We start from the raw sequence: 11,568 nt of genomic DNA, 5'->3' as shown, positions 1-11,568 counted from the left end.
TCTGCAGCTCACACATGCGCTTGAGAGGCATTGGGACTCACTCCCTGTGTAGAGCTGGGTCATGTATCTCTGTCCATAAGGCGGGAAGAAGCCACCGAGATAAATTCCAGTCATTGTGATATATCACCATATATTTAGTGGCTGATATATCAGGATGTTGAAAAGGAAGTATCACCCAGCCCTAGCACTAAACAAAATCATCAAAGGGTGAGCTATTGTGCTAATCCTAGTGCCATTTTGTTAGCTATTTCCCTGTTGGACATCCAAGATGAAACATGAGAAATCCCAAACCCATCAGGCAAAATTCACTGAAACCCCCCCTACAAGCAGCAGAAGAGTCCTCTAAACCCAATAGTCATTAAAAGCAGTTAGAAGTTTGTTATAGGAAAAAAAACCTGCTCTTTTTCCCAATAGTCCAAATAGAGCCCTTATGTAGGTTACCTATCAGTAGGAGAAAATAACAGAGGCCAACCAGAGTATATTGAGGAGCAAAGCAGCTGGTAAGCCTGATCTTTATTAATTGTTGCAACAGGGTGCTCACAGCCACAGGCAAGAGGCAGGAGGGACCCAGAACAAAGGTGTATAGACTTTTGAAATCCCCGCCCCTAGTTCAAGACCACCACCCCATACATCATAGAAGGGGCGGTCTACAGCAGAAATCCTGTTTGCCAGGGTACCTGATAATGGTCACTGATTGCATTTTCTGGGCATTCTGGGCATCTATTTTGTGATGGTAAATACTCAGTTCCTGAATCCAGGTCACAGGCTCACCCTATTCATACACAGATAAGCCCATAAGACAGGATTTGTGAGCAAAGACACAGTGGGGAGGTTTTCCCATTTCCTTCCTCCTTGCAGAGGAACATTTGAGGTCAATTTGTGAGAGTCAAAATGGTTTCAGGACTATTTTCCTGTACTGTTCAGACATGTGGTTTATATATTTATGAATGTGTTTGCGTGGTAGATTTATGGACATTTATTTTATATTTTAGACCTTATAATTCTTATAACAAAGTTATTTTCAGTTAAAGAGTAGAGAGCAAGGACAAAGAATTGCTTAGAATCATAGAATCATAGAATCATAGAGTTGGAAGAGACCACAAGGGCCATCGAGTCCAACCCCCTGCCAAGCAGGAAACACCATCAGAGCACTCCTGACATATGGTTGTCAAGCCTCTGCTTAAAGACCTCCAAAGTAGGAGACTCCACCACACTCCTGGGCAGCAAATTCCACTGTCAAACAGCTCTTACTGTCAGGAAGTTCTTCCTAATGTTTAGGTGGAATCTTCTTTCTTGTAGTTTGGATCCATTGCTCCGTGTCCGCTTCTCCGGAGCAGCAGAAAACAACCTTTCTCCCTCCTCTATGTGACATCCTTTTATATATTTGAACATGGCTATCATATCACCCCTTAACCTCCTCTTCTCCAGGCTAAACATGCCCAGCTCCCTTAGCCGTTCCTCATAAGGCATCGTTTCCAGGCCTTGGACCATTTTGGTTGCCCTCCTCTGGACACGTTCCAGTTTGTCAGTGTCCTTCTTGAATTGTGGTGCCCAGAATTGGACACAGTACTCCAGGTGAGGTCTGACCAGAGCAGAATACAGTGGCACTATTACTTCCCTTGATCTAGATGCTATACTCCTATTGATGCAGCCCAGAATTGCATTGGCTTTTTTAGCTGCCGCGTCACACTGTTGGCTCATGTCAAGTTTGTGGTCAACCAAGACTCCTAGATCCTTTTCACATGTACTGCTCTCAAGCCAGGTGTCACCCATCTTGTATTTGTGCCTCTCATTTTTTTTGCCCAAGTGCAATACTTTACATTTCTCCCTGTTAAAATTCATCTTGTTTATTTTTGCCCAGTTCTCTAATCTGTCAAGGTCGTTTTGAAGTGTGATCCTGTCCTCTGGGGTGTTAGCCACCCCTCCCAGTTTGGTGTCATCTGCAGATTTGATCAGGATGCCCTTGAGTCCATCATCCAAGTCGTTGATAAAGATGTTGAATAAGACCGGGCCCAAGACAGAACCCTGTGGCACCCCACTAGTCACTCTTCTCCAGGATGAAGAGGAACCATTGATGAGCACCCTTTGGGTTCGGTCAGTCAGCCAGTTACAAATCCACTGAGTGGTAGCATAGTCAAGACCGCATTTTACCAGCTTCTTTACAAGAATATCATGGGGCACCTTGTCAAATGCCTTGCTGAAATCAAGGTAGGCTACATCCACTGCGTTCCCTTCATCTACCAGGCTTGTAATTCTGTCAAAAAACGAGATCAGGTTAGTCTGACATGACTTATTTTTCAGAAATCCATGCTGACTATTGGTGATCACAGCATTCCTTTCTAGGTGCTCACAGACTGTTTGCTTAATGATCTGCTCCAGAATCTTCCCTGGTATTGATGTCAGACTGACTGGGCGATAATTATTTGGGTCCTCTCTTTTCCCCTTTTTGAAAATAGGGACAACATTTGCCCTCCTCCAGTCTGCCGGGACTTCACCTGTTCTCCAGGAATTCTCAAAGATGACTGCCAGTGGTTCTGAGATCACATCTGCCAGTTCTTTTAATACTCTTGGATGCCGTTCATCTGGCCCTGGAGACTTGAATACATCTAAACTAGCCAAATATTCTTGTACTATCTCCTTAGTTATTCTGGGCTGTGTTTCCTTTGCTGAATCATTTGCTCCAAATTCTTCAGGTCGGGCATTGTTTTCTTTATCGGAGAAGACTGAGGCAAAGAAGGCATTGAGTAGTTCAGCCCTTTCTGTGTCCCCTGTTTGCATTTCACCATCTTCTCCTCTGAGTGACCCCATTGTTTCTTTGTTCTTCCTTTTGCTACGAACATACCCATAAAAGCCTTTTTTGTTGCTTTTAACCTCTCTAGCAAGCCTGAGTTCATTCTGTGCTTTAGCTTTTCTGACTTTGTGTCTACACGTGCTGGCTATTTGTTTGAATTCCTCTTTGGTGGTTTCCCCCCTTTTCCATTTTTTGTACACATCCTTTTTTAATCTTAACTCAGTTAAAAGTTCTTTAGATAGCCACCCTGGCTTCTTTAGGCACCTTCCATGTTTCCGTCTCATTGGTATTGCCTGACGTTGTGCTTTTAGTATCTCCCTCTTAACAAACCCCCAGCCATCATGAACTCCCTTTCCTTTTAGTATTGTTGTCCATGGGATCTCACCCAGCACTTCCCTAAGTTTTATGAAGTCGGCTTTCTTAAAGTCAAGAAATTGAGTCCTAGTATGCTTGGCTGCTCCTTTCCGCTGTATAGTAAACTTCAGAAGAGCATGATCACTCGCGCCTAATGATCCTTCCACTTCTACCCCACTAACCAGGTCATCAACATTGGTTAGGACCAGATCTAAAATGGCTGTTCCTCTTGTTGCTTCTCCCACTTTCTGGACAATGAAGTTGTCTGCAAGGCCAGTGAGGAATCTGTTTGACCTTATGCTCTTGGCTGAGTTTGACGTCCAACAAATATCCGGGTAATTGAAGTGCTTGCATTTTTAAAAATAATAAGTATGTGAGCTGTTTGCACTCTCCCCCCACCTCCAATCTCAAGAGCCCTAAGACACTGTGCCAGAGGTTTGTGCCCAATCTCAGCTCACTTGCCATGCAACAACACTTTCACAAGTTTTTCCCTTGCCAGCAAGCAGGCGCTGGTTGTGAGCAGAGGCTGGATGACCTGTGGATCATTATGGTGACCTTCACTGTGCAATTAATAAGATAATTGAGTTAGGGCTGGGTGATATCTGGTTTTCAATATCACGATATATCACAACGGGAAGGAGAGCAAGCAAGCAAAGAGATAATCTCCTACAAACAAACAACCTTCCTTTTTAATATGGAGGAAAGCTATTTAGGGGGGAAATAAAAATAAGAACACTTCCCCCCTTTTTTTCATTGGTGGGTGTGGGCATGTTGGAGGAAAGAAAGAAGCACTTTCCAGTTCTTTGTTGTTTGCGTTCCTTGTTTACTTTGCCGCTGGATCTTTGATTGTCTAGCCAACTGAAATATACTCAGAGTCAAGAGTGAATTTCATGCTCTTTATTCAGTTCATAGTGGTGAGGAGGGAAATGGAAGTTTCCCCAAAGTATCTGCTTTATATACATTAGTTACACAATGGGCTGCACATGATTGGTTAATTCCGGAATTCTCCTGTAAGCCAATCAGGTTGTGGATTCACTTCCATCTGGAGCTGGATTGGGTGGTTCCTGCAGACCAATCAGACTGCTGCCTTTTGTATCCTATTCAACTCAGTACATTACATCAACATACTGGTTAAACTTTAAAAGTCTTCTGGTTTGTGTGAGAGCTTATTGCCATTTCTCATCAGTTAGGAGGGAGAAGGGAGAAAGCAAACACAGCAGGAGAGACTGATGCCCCCCCCCCCCGGCTGTCGGTTTCCACCTTTTGTTCACCAGTAATTTCAATACTGGTATGGCATGGCAATTTATCCCACAGCCCTAAAGTGAGTCCCTGACCAGGGAAGGTGCTGTGAACCCCCTGGGGTCCCCAGACCCCTGAATGGGAACCACGGTTCTACAGCCTTTTAAATGTGTCTGTGGAAGGTGGGGTGTTATTGTTTTTGCTGTTTTTGTTTTAATTACTTGCTTGCTTTTAACCTGTGTTTTATTCTGTGAATCACCTTTAGATCTTACATTGAAGGGCGCCATATAAATCTAATGAATAATAGACAAAAGTGGGATGTGCTTGATTCCAACACAAAGGCCGCTTCCTCCCTTGGAGACTGGCTGGCCGGCAGAGGGAGACTGGGCCTGCGCATTTGCTGCTGACTTGCTGGCTGATCGCCAGAGGTTGAGTACTTCTCTCTCCAGTCAGCCTCCTTTGCCTCACTCTTTCTTTTCATCTGAAACTTCCTGTTATTTATCATCTTTATTCTTTACTCTTCAGCAGTGCAGAAAATTGGCACTTAATTTGCTCTGGGAGCTGGCTGCGTTGGTGGATGTAATTGCTGTCCCCCCTCTCTGCCCCTGTAGTTACACATCCTTGGTGCATTTCAGACAGTGAGCTCAAACTTGTTGCACACTCATTTCCTGCAATCCCATTATTCTCTCTGTTGTTTTCAAAGGATGTTGGTTTGAATTCAGTTCTGAGCAAGATAAAAGATGGAAGGGGTAAAAGTGAGAACAGTGGATACAGAAGAGACCCCCACCTCACCCCTTGGAGGCCCAAAGGTGACTTAGAGTTGGGAAGAACACACATTTTCAAAGCTGAACCCTTTGCCACCTCCTCAGACTTCTGAGAGCAGTGGCATGCTCTTGCCCCCCCCCCCAATTAAATTTGGACGCCTGCAGTCCATGTACGAATGCCCAGAGGACTGACTCTTATTTAGCACTGCACACCTGAGGGCCACAGCAGGCAAGCTTAGGGGGGTACAGACCACCTGTGTAGCCCATACAGCTCTGTTCTCCAGTATCGCCATATTGCAGATATGAATATTGCAGAGTGTGAAGTGACTGGATGCATGGAAACTGACTCCCTTTGGGAAATAAAATATGGACAAAGCCAATATGTTTGTTCAAACTTTTATTGTAGAATTTTCTTCAAAACAAAACAAAAACATCAAACATACATCCAAATAATTCCATAAGGCATCTTCTGCTGTCTAGCACAGACTCATCATTTTAGAAAATGTGAATACTCTACAGACCTATCAGCAAAGGTCTCTCTCTCTCTTTACATCCTCCATTTTCCTGGAGCTGTTTTTTCCTGGAGAGCATCATTTACATCCTCACTCTCACCGAATCTGAGAGCAAAGATTCTACCACCCTTCCAAGAAATTGAATTTACAGTTCAATACCTCTCATGTGATCTAGACACTCATGTGTCAGCTAGCAAAGAATTATCAACTCACTTAAAGCTCAGAGTCTTTTAGAATACTACTGTGGAATTTCCCCAGAGTTAAATCTTTTCAGCAACACACATAGCCATTCCCATTTCAGGGTCAATTAAACCAATTATACTTAACATGCCACCCTTCAAGTGTCTGCCACTTAAAGCAGCTGCCTCATTTTCCCCAATGGTATGGCTGGCTCTGCTTCCTCTGTGGTCTGTCCTGCTCCCTCCATTTTGTTGCTAGGCAAAAGGTGTTTCCCCCAACCTCATTGGGTCTTGAACCTTTGTCCCAAGGAATAATAATAATAATAATAATAATAATAATAATAATAATAATAATTCCTTTATACCCCACCCATCTGGCTGGGTTTCCCCAGCCACTCTAGGTAGCTCCCAGCAAAACATTAAAAACACTATAAAAGATCAAACATTAAAAACTTCCCTAAACAGGGCTGCCTTCAGATGTCTTCTAAAAGTCAGATAGTTGTTTATTTCCTTGACATCTGATGGGAGGGCATTCAACAGGGCGGGCGCCACTACCAAGAAGGGCCTCTGCCTGGTTCCCTGTAACTTTGTTTCTTGCAGGGAGGGAACTGCCAGAAGGCCCTCAGCGCTGGATCTCAGTGTCTGGGTTGAACGATGGGAGTGGAGACGCTCCTTCAGGTATACTGGGCTGAGGCCGTTTACGGCTTTAAAGGTGCACCAACACTTTGAATTGTGCTCAGAAATGTACTGGGAGCCAATGAAGGTCTTTCAGGACTGGTGTTATATGGTCCTGGCGGCCACTCCCAGTCACCATTCTAGCTGCCGCATTCTGGATTAATTGCAGTTTCCGAGTCACCTTCAAAGGTAGCCCCACATAGAGTGCATGGCAGTAGTCTAAGCAGGAGATAACTAGAGCATGCACCACTGTGGTGAGACAGTCTACGGGCAGGTAGGGTCTCAGCCTTACCGGGCCCCAATGGTGAAAGTGGTTCCATTAGATTGCAAACCACCTGAAAGAGTCTCCTGCTGCTGTTTTCTGAAGATGCAATAGAGGTGATGAAGAGGGTCCTCTTCACCATCGCTATCACCACTTGGTAGGCTCGACGTTGAGCTTTAACCCGTGTCTGGTCCAATTCAGAATGAGTTTTCCGCCACCAGCACTCTAGCCATCTCAGCAATTGTTTCATCGCCCTCGGCTCTGGGGAAAACCATAGGGGTGTCTGGGCTCCATGCTATTGGAGAGGGCGCTTCAGAGCCAGACAGTCAATAGCCCTGGTGAAATATACTCAGAGTCGCAAAGTGATTTCATGCTCTTTATTCAGCTCATAGTGGTGAGGAGGAATGAATGAAAGTCCCCTCACAGTATCTGCTTTATATACATTATTTACACAATGGGCTGCACATGATTGGCTAATTCCGGAATTCTACTGTAAGCCAATCAGGTTGTGGATTCACTTCTATCTGGAGCAGGATTGGGTGGTTCCTGCCAACCAATCATACTGCTGCATTGTTCTAGGACCAATCAGACTGCTGCATTTTGAATCCTATTGTTCTAGGACTAATCAGACTGCTGCAATTTGGATCCTGTTGTTCTAGGAACAATCAGACTGCTTCAGTTTGGATCCTATTCAACTCAGTACATAACACCTGGTTAACTCTGCACTGCAGCAGGCCAACAGGGAATCAGACGAAAGGCCATCAACATGGGATATAACATCCCCTACCACTCTCTGGAAACCATTTGGATCCATTAAGTGGTTGGGGCAGACCATCCAAATTGGTCCCACCTCCCTGCATAGAAGGGTTGCGGAGAAGTCCAGTTACACCAGGAAATGATCTGACCATGGCACTTCTTTTGTTTTGCTTTTACATAGTGTCAAATCACCCACGTCACTAGAGGTGAACACCAGGTCTAAGGCACGTCCGTGACTATGAGTTGAGCCAAACTTATTCAGGGACAGCCCCATGGAGGCCATGCTATCCATGAAGTCCCAAGGGGCCCTTGTAAGGGCGTGTCGGCATGGATGTTAAAATCCCCATGGAGAATCAAACTAGGTGTCTTCAGGAGAATCATAGAATCATAGAGTTGGAATAGACCACAAGGGCCATCGAGTCCAAGCCCCTGCCAAGCAGGAAACACCATCAGAGCACTCCTGACATATGGTTGTCAAGCCTCCGCTTAAAGACCTCCAAAGAAGGAGACCCCACCACACTCCTTGGCAGCAAACTCCACTGTCGAACAGCTCTTACTGTCAGGAAGTTCTTCCTAATGTTTAGGTGGAATCTTCTTTCTTGTAGTTTGGATCCATTGCTACGTGTCCGCTTCTCTGGAGCAGCAGAAAACAACCTTTCACCCTCCTCTATGTGAGTGACCCCACTTTTTTCCTTTTAGTATTACTGTCCGTGGGATCTCACCCAGCACTTCCCTAAGTTTTATGAAGTCGGCTTTCTTAAAGTCAAGAAATTGAGTCCTAGTATGCTTGGCTGCTCCTTTCCGCTGTATAGTAAACTTCAGAAGAGCATGATCACTCGCGCCTAATGATCCTTCCACTTCTACCCCACTAACCAGGTCATCAACATTGGTTAGGACCAGATCTAAAATGGCTGTTCCTCTTGTTGCTTCTCCCACTTTCTGGACAATGAAGTTGTCTGCAAGGCCAGTGAGGAATCTGTTTGACCTTATGCTCTTGGCTGAGTTTGACATCCAACAAATATCCGGGTAATTGAAGTCCCCCATTACTACTATCTCCCTTCCTTTTGCATGATTGGCCATCTGTTCCAGGAAGGCATCATCTATGTCCTCCGTTTGGCTTGGGGATCTATAGTAAACTCCCACAATGAGGTCTCTGTTATTCTTCTCCCCCTTAATTTTGACCCAAATGCTCTCACTTTGGCTTTGAGGTTCTAAATCTTGGATCTCTTCACAGGTATACACATCCCTGACATATAACGCCACTCCTCCTCCTTTCTTGTCTGGTCTGTTTCTCTGAAATAGATTGTATCCCCCCATTATTACATTCCAATCGTGGGACTTATCCCACCAGGTTTCAGTGATGCCTATTATGTCATATTTAGTTTGCCGTACCAAGAGCTCAAACTCATCTTGTTTATTTCCCATGCTTTGCGCATTAGTGTACAGACATTGAAGTCCATTAATCATTCCCCCGTGTCTCTTATTTAAGGATTTTTTCCTCCCACCACTAGGTCTGCGTGCTGTTTGCTCCATTTGGTCTATGACATTTGGATGATCATCTTCATCAATTGATAGACTCCTACCTTCAGGAGCACTCTCTCCCTCCCCCACATTAGTCAGTTTAAAGCCCTCCTGATGTGGTTTCTGAGATTTTTGGCAAAAACATTTCTCCCAACCGTTGTGAGGTGCAGCCCATCGCTTGCCAGAAGTCCATCTTCAAGAAACTGCAGTCCATGATCTAAGAATCCAAACCGTTCCTGTTTACACCATTTGCTCGTACCCCTTCCAATCTGCGCCCCATCCCGAGAGACGAGGGTAGGGTGAGCAAGGATTACTCACCTCCTTCACTGGTGTTGTGCAATGCCAGGTCTATAGGCAACAAAACCGCTACCCTGCGAGATTTCTTTACCTCGTAGGGAGTCGACCTGGCTTGTGTGACGGAGACCTGGGTGCGCGAAGGGGTAACTGTTACCTTACGAGAGATGGCGCCCCCGGGTTCCTCCATCCTCCACCAGTCACGGACTGTGGGCCGGGGGGAGGGGTGGCAGTATTAATCCGGGAAGACTGTTCTTTCAGGGCTCTACCATCGCCATCGATCCCCGGCATTGAATGTGTTGGCCTAGTGTGGGTCTCCGAGGAGAGCTTGGCTGTCTGGCTGGTGTACCGGCCACCTAGCGCACCAGCAGCCACCCTGTCAGGCCTGCTGGAGGCGGTGGCCGGCTGGGTCTTGGAGTTCCCTAACCTATTGGTATTGGGGGACTTCAACATCCATGCCGATGCCACTCCCTCCTCACAGGCTCTGGACCTGGTGTCTTCCATGGCGACACTAGGGCTCTCCCAGTTTGTTTCGGGCCCCACACATCAAGCAGGCCACACGCTGGATTTGATCTTTGGCGCCGGTATAGATGTGATCATGTCTCCTTCGATGAAGGTGCCATGGTCTGATCACTACGCTCTGAAAGCCAGGATTGACTTTCCGCCCCCACCCTGCTTAGGTGGTGAGCCGATTTGGGCTCGCCCGCAGAGGCTGATGGACCCGGATAGATTCCGTCAAGCCTTGCGGGACCTTACTCCCCCGGCGACTCATTGACTGAGCTTGTTGAGGGCTGGAATACCCAGCTCCTGGCAGCCATCGATGAGATCGCACCTAAGCGCCCTCTGCGACCCCGCAGAAACCGGGCTCCCTGGTTTACCGAGGAGCTTCAGAAAATGAAGCGGGACCTCAGACGGCTAGAGCGAGTATGGCGGGGTGCCCGTGATGGAGCCTCAAGAACATCTTATAGGGTTTTTATGAAAACCTATGAGATGGCAGTGAAGGCCGCTAAGAAGTCTTACTTCTCGGCCTCCATTGCATCTGCTAGCTCTTGCCCGGCGCAATTATTTAGTATAATTCGGTCTTTAACGTCCCTTGAAGGACAGCCAAATTTAAATAACAATCTGACACACAGCTGTGAGGCATTTGCGAGCTGTTTTGCGGAGAAGGTCCTGTTGCTCCGCCATGACCTCCCTGCCAATTTGGATACAATAAAGGAACTGGAGGCCCCTTGACTGTCCTCGGGTCCAGCATTGGACCACTTTGACCGGATATCTCCAGCCGATGTGGACAGATTCCTCCAAGCTGGAAAGCCCACCACCTGTCCTCTTGACCCGTGCCCGTCATGGCTGATTAGAGCGTGTCCAGACGAGGTGCCCCCCTGGGGGATACCATCAATTTGTCCCTTGGCACCGGGATATTCCCAGGAGAAGAGTGACTAGTGGGGTGCCACAGGGTTCTGTCTTGGGCCCGGTCTTATTCAACATCTTTATCAACGACTTGGATGATGGACTCAAGGGCATCCTGATCAAATTTGCAGATGACACCTGTCAGAGCTGCTACCAGGTCCCAGCTCACACAGGACCACGCCACACAGCGTCCACTTTAAAAGAGTCTTTATTGAGTTACAGGTTTCATTTCCGAACTGCAGCGTGCAGCTCTACACCTTCTGCCCTAGGTCGGCGAAGACCCATCTGAGTCCCCGCCTCTTGCACACCAGCTTAATACCCTAGCCTTGCTCCACCTCCTTCGCCTCTCCCTACGTCTCTGGGTCCTTCTGCCCCCCTGGGACTCCTCCCTTCTACTCTCCTCTGACGCTGACCCCCCTGATCCTTCCGCTTCCTTTCGGCGGGCTTTGGGACCTGGCTCACTCTCCGGGCTGCTTACTGCTCCAGCTTCCGCTGCATTTGAACTTGGCGCGCGCGCCCAACTCTCTACTTTCCTCTTGACCGTTGCCTCGCTCTCTGAGGAGGGCGTGACCACCCCTGACTCGTGCCCTCCCTCCTGCTGACGGCCTCCGGAACCCGATGCCTGGCTGCCTTCCTCCCTGCTGCTCTCAGTCTTGAGCGTGGGTCCCGACTTCCAGCTGCTGCTCTCTGAATCTCCTCTGTTCCCTTCCTCCTGGGGTGTCCCCCCGGATCCCCCCCTTGCTCTGCTCACTGGGGCTCCCTTTTGGGAGTCCTCTGACTCACTGCTTAGGCTTGGAGATCTCGGGTCGTCATC

The sequence above is a fragment of the Podarcis vaucheri genome (assembly GCF_965113315.1).
Source record: "Podarcis vaucheri genome assembly, chromosome: 15".
In the NCBI taxonomy this organism is placed as follows: domain Eukaryota; kingdom Metazoa; phylum Chordata; class Lepidosauria; order Squamata; family Lacertidae; genus Podarcis; species Podarcis vaucheri.
The sequence above is the reverse complement of the archived record's forward strand: the minus strand, read 5'-3'. Positions refer to the sequence as shown.